This window comes from Rattus rattus, chromosome 4 (assembly GCF_011064425.1).
Source record: "Rattus rattus isolate New Zealand chromosome 4, Rrattus_CSIRO_v1, whole genome shotgun sequence".
Taxonomy (NCBI): domain Eukaryota; kingdom Metazoa; phylum Chordata; class Mammalia; order Rodentia; family Muridae; genus Rattus; species Rattus rattus.
The window spans coordinates 21,090,640-21,098,499 of NC_046157.1; the positions used below are offsets into that span (position 1 = coordinate 21,090,640).

General features: G+C 40.5%; 1 pseudogene; it reads right to left on the reverse strand.

The window, feature by feature from the left end:
- Positions 1-4,375: 4,375 nt before the first annotated feature.
- On the reverse strand, positions 4,376-5,285 carry LOC116897864 (annotated as a pseudogene).
- Between the last annotated feature and the right edge of the window lie 2,575 nt (positions 5,286-7,860).

A 7,860-nucleotide genomic window follows, 5' to 3' on the forward strand; every position in this document is an offset into this window, starting at 1 on the left:
GCATTCATCATATGTGAAATGGGAACTAAATAAATGGGCTATGCATAATCATTTAATTTCAAAAGATTGGAAACATTTAATAACAGCTATCTTAAAAGCTGACTCTCAACTACAGTGGCTGACATGCTGGGGAGAGGAGGCTTTGGATATAGGGCAACATAATAGGACTAGAAGGGTTAATATTGTCAGGGATCAGTTGCTAGGTGAAGGTGAAATATGCTGAGTTACAAATGCAGATTTTGTTTGATTATGTCACCTTAGAGCAATGTCTTACAGTAGCTATAAATGCTTGGGACAAGGTTGAACAATAGTAAAGACCATCTGAAACATTTACCATGATAACCCGGGGCTCAGATGAAGCTTTTATTGATTTTTTTTTTTTTTTACAAAGATTAACTTCAACTGTAAATAGAGCAGTATTCAGATGAAGCTTTTATTGATTTTTTTAAACAAAGATTAACTTCAACTGCAGTCCTAACTGCAAGAGTGGCTCGACATGGCCGAGCTGGGCACTCTGTGAGGCATGTCTGATCTCTCTCAGACCACTACTTCCACCTAATGGTTTTTTATAAAAGAATAACGGGGGAGATGTAGTGCCATATTGGATTTGGGCCCGGCCGCTTTGTAACTGCATGGCCATAGTAAAAGTGATGGGATTGTTGGACAGAGGCCTCTCCCATGTATTTACAGCACAGGAAGAAAGACCAAGTAGAACACCGTGTCTCCACTGCATGACCTCTGCTGAGCCCGGCTGATGCATGTGGAACCGACACACTGGACCACACCTGGGTGGTGGTCAATTTACTTGCCTTTTTTACTTCCTCAGCCTTTTATCCTGAGATTTAGGCTGGTCTCTGGGATTTCTCCCCAATTAATTCAGGTCTCATAGTTGGTCTTTTGTTGCAAGTCACGATCCAGGTAGTCCTGGAGCCAGGGTTTCCATTGTGCTTCCCAGTTATTTTCTACCTGGAGACTTGGGTATATAAGTGGTGAATAAAGCTACAGGAGTCTCTCTCTCCTCCTCTCTCTCACTCCTCCTCTCTCCTCACTCCTCCTTCTGCTCTTCCACTCTCTCTCTCTCTCTCTCCTCCTCCTGGCTTGACACGATAACCTGTGTGTGTGCGTGCGTGTTTCTTTCATCCCGTAGGCTTTCGCCCGATTCTCGGTACCGTGTCGGTGCTGGCGCTGACATTCAACTGTAAATAGAACAGTATTCAGATGAAGCTTTTAGTGATTTTTTCATAGAGATTAACTTCAACTGTAAATAGAACAGTATTCAGATGAAGCTTTTAGTGATTTTTTTCATAGAGATTAACTTCAACTGTAAATAGAACAGTATTCAGATGAAGCTTTTAGTGATTTTTTCATAGAGATTAACTTCAACTGTAAATAGAACAGTATTCAGATGAAGCTTTTAGTGATTTTTCATAGAGATTAACTTCAACTCTAAGTAGAGCAGTATCAGATCAAGGTGCAAGAAAAGATTAATTGAATCTTTAGCTTTTAGGAACACTAATGGTGGATTCAAAAAGGCTATTAGACCTTTAAAGGCCTGATTAGCATCTATTTATGAATGCATTAAAACTACTGTGGTTATTGGATCTAATGCATTCAGGGTTGCTATGCTAGGTCAGGCAATTGCTAAAAGTATGAGAGTTCGGAATGTCCAATGCCTTGGCTGTGAAAGACCAGGTAATTTCCTAAAGGAGTGTAGATGATATTTTCTCTAATGATAATCCAGAGAGAAGGCTTCCTATAAAATGTGAAAGAAGTGGAGAGTGCAGATACAGGGGTTAAAGTTAGATCATCCCGAGATATACAAGGCAATACCTTACAATCAGGAAATTGCCAAAGGGGCTTTGCTTTTTTGCCACCAAAAAGCAACATAAGCTGTTTGTTCCATGTCAGCCATGGAGAGCCTAGAAAGCAACTAGAAAAATTAATGCCTGATATGACAGACAGATATGTCCTACATTTCACTACTCTGATAGATAGAACAAGATATTTTAAAAGTACAGGAAACACATATTTTGGCAAAGAAGAAATTACAGTTAGATGAAATTGAGGTTGAAGGCCTCATGTACACTGGAGCAGATGTAAAAAGACTCTTGGAGAGGATCCTCCAGTTTCCATCTGTGCTTGCAGCTGACACTGTTAACACAGCTCTCTGTGACTGGATCCCAGCAGGGAAAGAGCTGGTCTCCCAAGAATGCTGTCACACCTGAAAGCACAGGTAGGACTACCACTTCTGCTCAGAGGAACCTGCTTGTAGCCCTTGGGAGGCAGGAGCTGAGGAGCAGTCTGAGACAGGACCCTTCTGTTTTCTGTGTATGTCCTGAGCTGAACCTGTGCCACAGAACTCGGTTTCCAAATCCTGCTGGGAGAGAGCTGGACTCCACAGGAATGCTGACACATAGACTGACAGGAGGGTAAAGCCACTGTCAGAGACAGCCAGACCAGCTAACACCAGAGATAAACAGATGGTGAAAGGCAAGTGCAAGAAACTAAGTAACAGAAACCAAGGCCATTTGGAATCTTCAGAACCCAGTTTTCCCACCACAGCAAGTCCTGGATATACCAACACACTGGAAAAGCAAGATTCTGATTTAAAAAGCATATCTCATGTTGATGTTAGAGGACTTTAAGAAGGACAAAAATAGCTCCCTTAAATAAATACAGACAACACAGGTAAACAGGTAGAAGCCCTTAAGGAGGAAACACAAAAATCCCTTAAAGAATTATAGGAAAACACAACCAAACAGGTGAAAGAATTGAACAAAATCATTCAGGATCTAAAAATGGAAATAGAAACAATAAAAAAATCACAAAGGGAGACAACCATGGAGATAGAAAACATAGGGAAGAGACCAGGAGTCATAGACTGAAGCATCACCAATAGAATGCAAGAGATAGAAGAGAGAATCTCAGGGGCAGAAGATACCATATAAAACATTGACACAACAGTAAAGAAAATAAAAAAAGGAAAAAGATCCTAATCCAGGACACAATGAGAAGATTAAACCTAAGGATAATAGGTATAGAAGAGAGTGAAGATTCCCAACTTAAAGGGCCAGTAAACATCTTCGACAAAATTATAAAAGAAAACTTCCCTAACCTAAAGAAAGAGATCCCCTTAAACATACAAGAAGCCTACAGAACTCCAAATAGATTGGACCAGAAAAGAAATTCCTCCCATCACATAATAGTCAAAACACCAAACGCACCAAAGAAGGAAAGAATATTAAAAGCAGTAAGAGAAAAAGGTCAATCAACATATAAAGGCAGACCTATCAGAATCACCAAACTTCTCACCAGAGACTATGAAAGCCAGAAGGTCCTGGGCAGATGTCATACCGACCCTAAGAGAGCACAATTGCCAACCCAGGCTACTATATCCAGCAAAACTCTCAATTACCATAGATATTCCATGATAAAAAACAAATTACATAATATCTTTTCACAAATCCAGCCCTACAAAGGATAATAGATAGAAAACTCCAACACAAGGAGGGAAACTACAACCTAGAAAAGTAAGAAAGTAATCTTTCAACTAGCCCAAAAGAAATACCCACATAAACATAATTCCACCTCTAACAACAAAAATATTAGGAAACTACAATCATTGGTCCTTAATATCTCTCAACTTCAATGAACGCAATTCCCCAATAAAAAGGCATAGTCTAACAACTGGACACAGAAATAGGACCTAGCATTTTGCTGCATACAGGAAACACACCTTAGTGACAAAGACAGACACTTCCTCAGAGTAAAAGACTGGGAAAAAAATTTTCCAAGGAATAGTCCCAAGAAACTAACTGGAGTAGCCATTCTAATATCGAATAAAGTCGACTTTCAACCAAAAGTCATCGAAAAAAGATAAGGAAGGACACTTCATACTCGTCCAAGGAAAAATCCACCAAGATGAACTCTCAATTCTGAATATCTGTGCTCCAAATGCAAGAGCACCCACATTCATAAAAGAAACTTTACTAAAACTCAAGCACACATAACACCTCATATAATAATAGAGGGAGACTTCAACACCCCACTCTCATCAATGGACATATCGTGGAAACAGAAACTAAACAGAGACACAGTGAAACTAACAGAAGTTATGAACCAAGTGGATTTAACAGATATCTATAGAACATTTCATCCTAAAAAAAATGCCTCTTCTCAGCACCTCATGGTGCCTTCTCCAAAACTGACTATATAATTGGTCACAAAATAGGCCTCAACAGATACAAGATGATAGAAATAATTCCATGCACTTTATTAGATCACCATGGACTAAGGCTGGTCTTCAATACCAACAAAAACGATAGAAAGCCTATATATATGGAAGCTGGACAATGTTATTCTTTTTTTTTCAGATTTAATTCATTTATTTTTCTTGTATAAAAACCCTTAAGTGGTAGTCACAGCTGGAGCCTGGATCCTCTGAACAGAGAGTCTGGTGTGGGTTTTCATAAGATGGTCAGTGAATTCCTGATAAGGAGACTTAGTGAACATAGTCTCTTTCCAGAGGTCAGGGGTCAGGTAGCTGTAGGTCTTGGAGATGGCATCAAAGGTGGCCTTGACAAAGTTGCCCAGGGTGGCAGTGCAGCTCCTGGCTGAAGTATAGCATCATCTATACCGGCCATCATCAGTAGCTTCTTGGGCACAGGAGCAGAGACAATGCCAGTGTCTCTGGGGCGGGGATGAGGCACACCAGGACAGAGTCACAGCAGCCTGTCACCTTGCATGGCACAGTGTGGGGCTTGCCAATCTTGTTCCCCCAGTAGCCTCTCCGCACTGGGACGATCGAAAGCTTGGCCAGGATGATGGCCCCGTGGATGGCAGTGGTTACCTCCTTGGAGCACTTAACACCAAGACCAATGTGGCCATTGTAGTCCCCAATAGTGACAAAAGCCTTGAACCTGGTCCTCTGGCCAGCCTGAGTCTGCTTCTGCACTGGCATGATTTTTAGAACCTCATTCTTTAGAGATGCACCCAGGAAAAAGTCAATAATCTCAAACTTCTTAATGGGCAGGGACAACAGGTAGATCTCCAAGGACTTGATCTTCATGTCCTTAACCAGGCGGCCCAGCTTGGTGACGGGGATCCACTCCTTGTCTTCAGCTTTACCTCCACGAGCCCCGTGGCCTCGACCGCGGCCTAGACCATGACGTCGGCCATGACCTCGGCCCCTAAGGCCGCTGCCGAATCCTGAAGTCTCCGCGGCCTCCTAATCCTGGGCCCCTGGGTCCTCCGGGCTCTCCTGCTGCACCCGTGTCATCCGCCATTTGGTGTTTTCCCAAAGAAGAAGGACAATGCTATTCTTAATGATAACTTGGTCAAGGAAGAAATAAAAAAAGAAATGAAAGACTTTTTAGAATTTAATGAAAATGAAGGCACAACATACCTAAACTTATGGGACCCAATGAAAGCAGTGCTAAGAGAAAAACTCAGCTCTGAGTGCATCTAAAAAAGAAACAGGAGAGAGCATACATCAGCCGCTTGATAGCACACCTGAAAGCCCTAGAGCAAAAAGAAGCAAGCACACCCAAGGGGAGTAGAGGGTAGGGAATAATCAAACTTAAGGCTTAAATCAACCAAGTAGAAACAAAAAGAACTATACAAAAGGTCAACAAAACCAGGAGCTAGTTCTTTGAGAAAAATCAACAAGATAGATAAACTCTTAGTCAGACTAACCAGAGAGCACAGAGAGTGTATCCACATTGTCAAAATCAGAAATGAAAAGGGAGACATACAACAGAATCTGAGGAAACTCAAAAATATCATCAGATCCTACTACAAAAGCCTATATTCTACAAACCTGGAAAATCTGGAGGAAATGACAATTTTCTAGACAGATACCAGGTACCAAGTTAAATCAGGATCAGATAAACCATATAAACAGCCCCATAACTCCTAAAGAAATAGAAGCAGTCATTAAAAGTCTCCAAACCAAAAAAGCCCAGGACCAGTTGGGTTTAGTGCTGAATTCTATCAAACCTTCATAGAAAACCTCATACCAATACTGTCCAAATTATTCCACAAAATAGAAACAGAAGGAACACTACCCAATTCTTTCTAAGAAGCCACAATTACACTTATATTTAAACCACACAAAGACCCAAAAAAGAAAAAGAACTTCGGTTTTTCTTATGAATATCAATGCCAAAATACTCAATAAAATTCTCATAAATTGAATCCAAGAACACATCAAAATGATCATCCATCATAATCAAGTAGGCTTTATCCCAGGGATACAGGGTTAATTCATATAGAAATCTATCAATGTAATCCACTATATAAACAAACTCAAAGAAAAAACCACATGATCATCTCATTAGATGTGGAGAAAGCAGTTCACAAAATTCAGCACCCCTTCATGATAAAAGTGTTGGAAAGATCAGGAATTCAAAGCCAATACCTAAACATAGAAAGAGCAATATACAGCAAACCAGTAGTCAACATCAAGCTAAATGGAGAGAAACTTGAAGCAATTGCACTAAAATCAGGGACTAGACAAGGCTGCTCACTTTCTCCCTACCTATTCAATATAGGTAATTCCTAGCTAGAGCAATTAGACAACAAAAGGAGGTCAAAGGGATACAAATTGGAAAAGAAGTCAAAATAACACTATTTGCAGATGATATAATAGTATACTAATATATATTATTATATAATATATAATATATTATATACTAATATATTATTATACTAATAATAATATACCCCAAAAACTCCACCAGAGAACTCTTAAAGCTGATAAACAACTTCAACAAAGTGTTTGGATATAAAATTAACTCAAACAAATCAGTAGCCTTCCTCTACTCAAAGGATAAACAGGTTGAGAAAGAAATTAAGGAAACAATACCCTTCACAATTGTTCCCGCCAGCGGGGACCCAGTTATTCAGGGTCCCGAAGAGGCTTTCTACCTGTGGGCCAAATGGGGGTGAAGAGAAGAAGGAGACAAAGCAAGATTCTGTTGTCAAGGTCTCGTTTATTGGGGTGAACGTTACAGCTTTTAAGGCTTTCAGGTAGGGGGAGTGTCCTTTGTGAAACACGAAAGATGGAGGGGCAAGGGTATAGGCAGTGATAGCTGGAGGCAAAGAGGTCAGGTGGTAGACGATGAGGTCAGGCAGTGGAGACACCGGGTGTTGACTCAGGAGATAACTGGTATCTGCTCAAGCTGAGGCATCCCTTGAATGTTATCTTCCTGTGCCGTAAATTCATGGGAGAGGCTTTTGTCCAACAATCTTAAGACTTATGGCAGTCATCTTAGGGGTGAATATCTGTGGCCAAACAGCCCAGAGTCACACCTAGCCACTTTGAGCCATGCAGTCAAAAAGCGGCCAGGCCCAAATCCAATACGGCTCCCTACACACAATTGTCACAAATAATTTAAAATACTTTGGAGAGACTCTACACAAACAAGTGAAAGGTCTGTATGTCAAGAACTTCAAGCCTCTGAAGAAAGAAATTGAAGAAGATCTCAGAAGATGGAAAGACTGCCCATGCTCATGGATTGGCAGGATTGATATAGTAAAAATGGCCATCTTGCCGATAGCAGTCCAGAGATTCAATGCAATCCCTATCAAAATCCCAAGTCAATTCTTCACAAAGTTAGAAAGAGTAATTTGGAAATTCATTTGAAATAACAAAAAAATCCAGGATAGGGAAAACTATCCTCAACAATAAAAGAACTTCTGGGGGAATCACCATCTCTAACCTCAAGCTGTATTATAGAGTAATAGTGATAAAAATATGGTATTGGTACAGAGTCAGGCAGGTAGATCAATGGAATAGAATTGAAGACCCAGAAATGAACCCACACACCTATGGTCACTTGATCTTTGACAAAGAAGCTA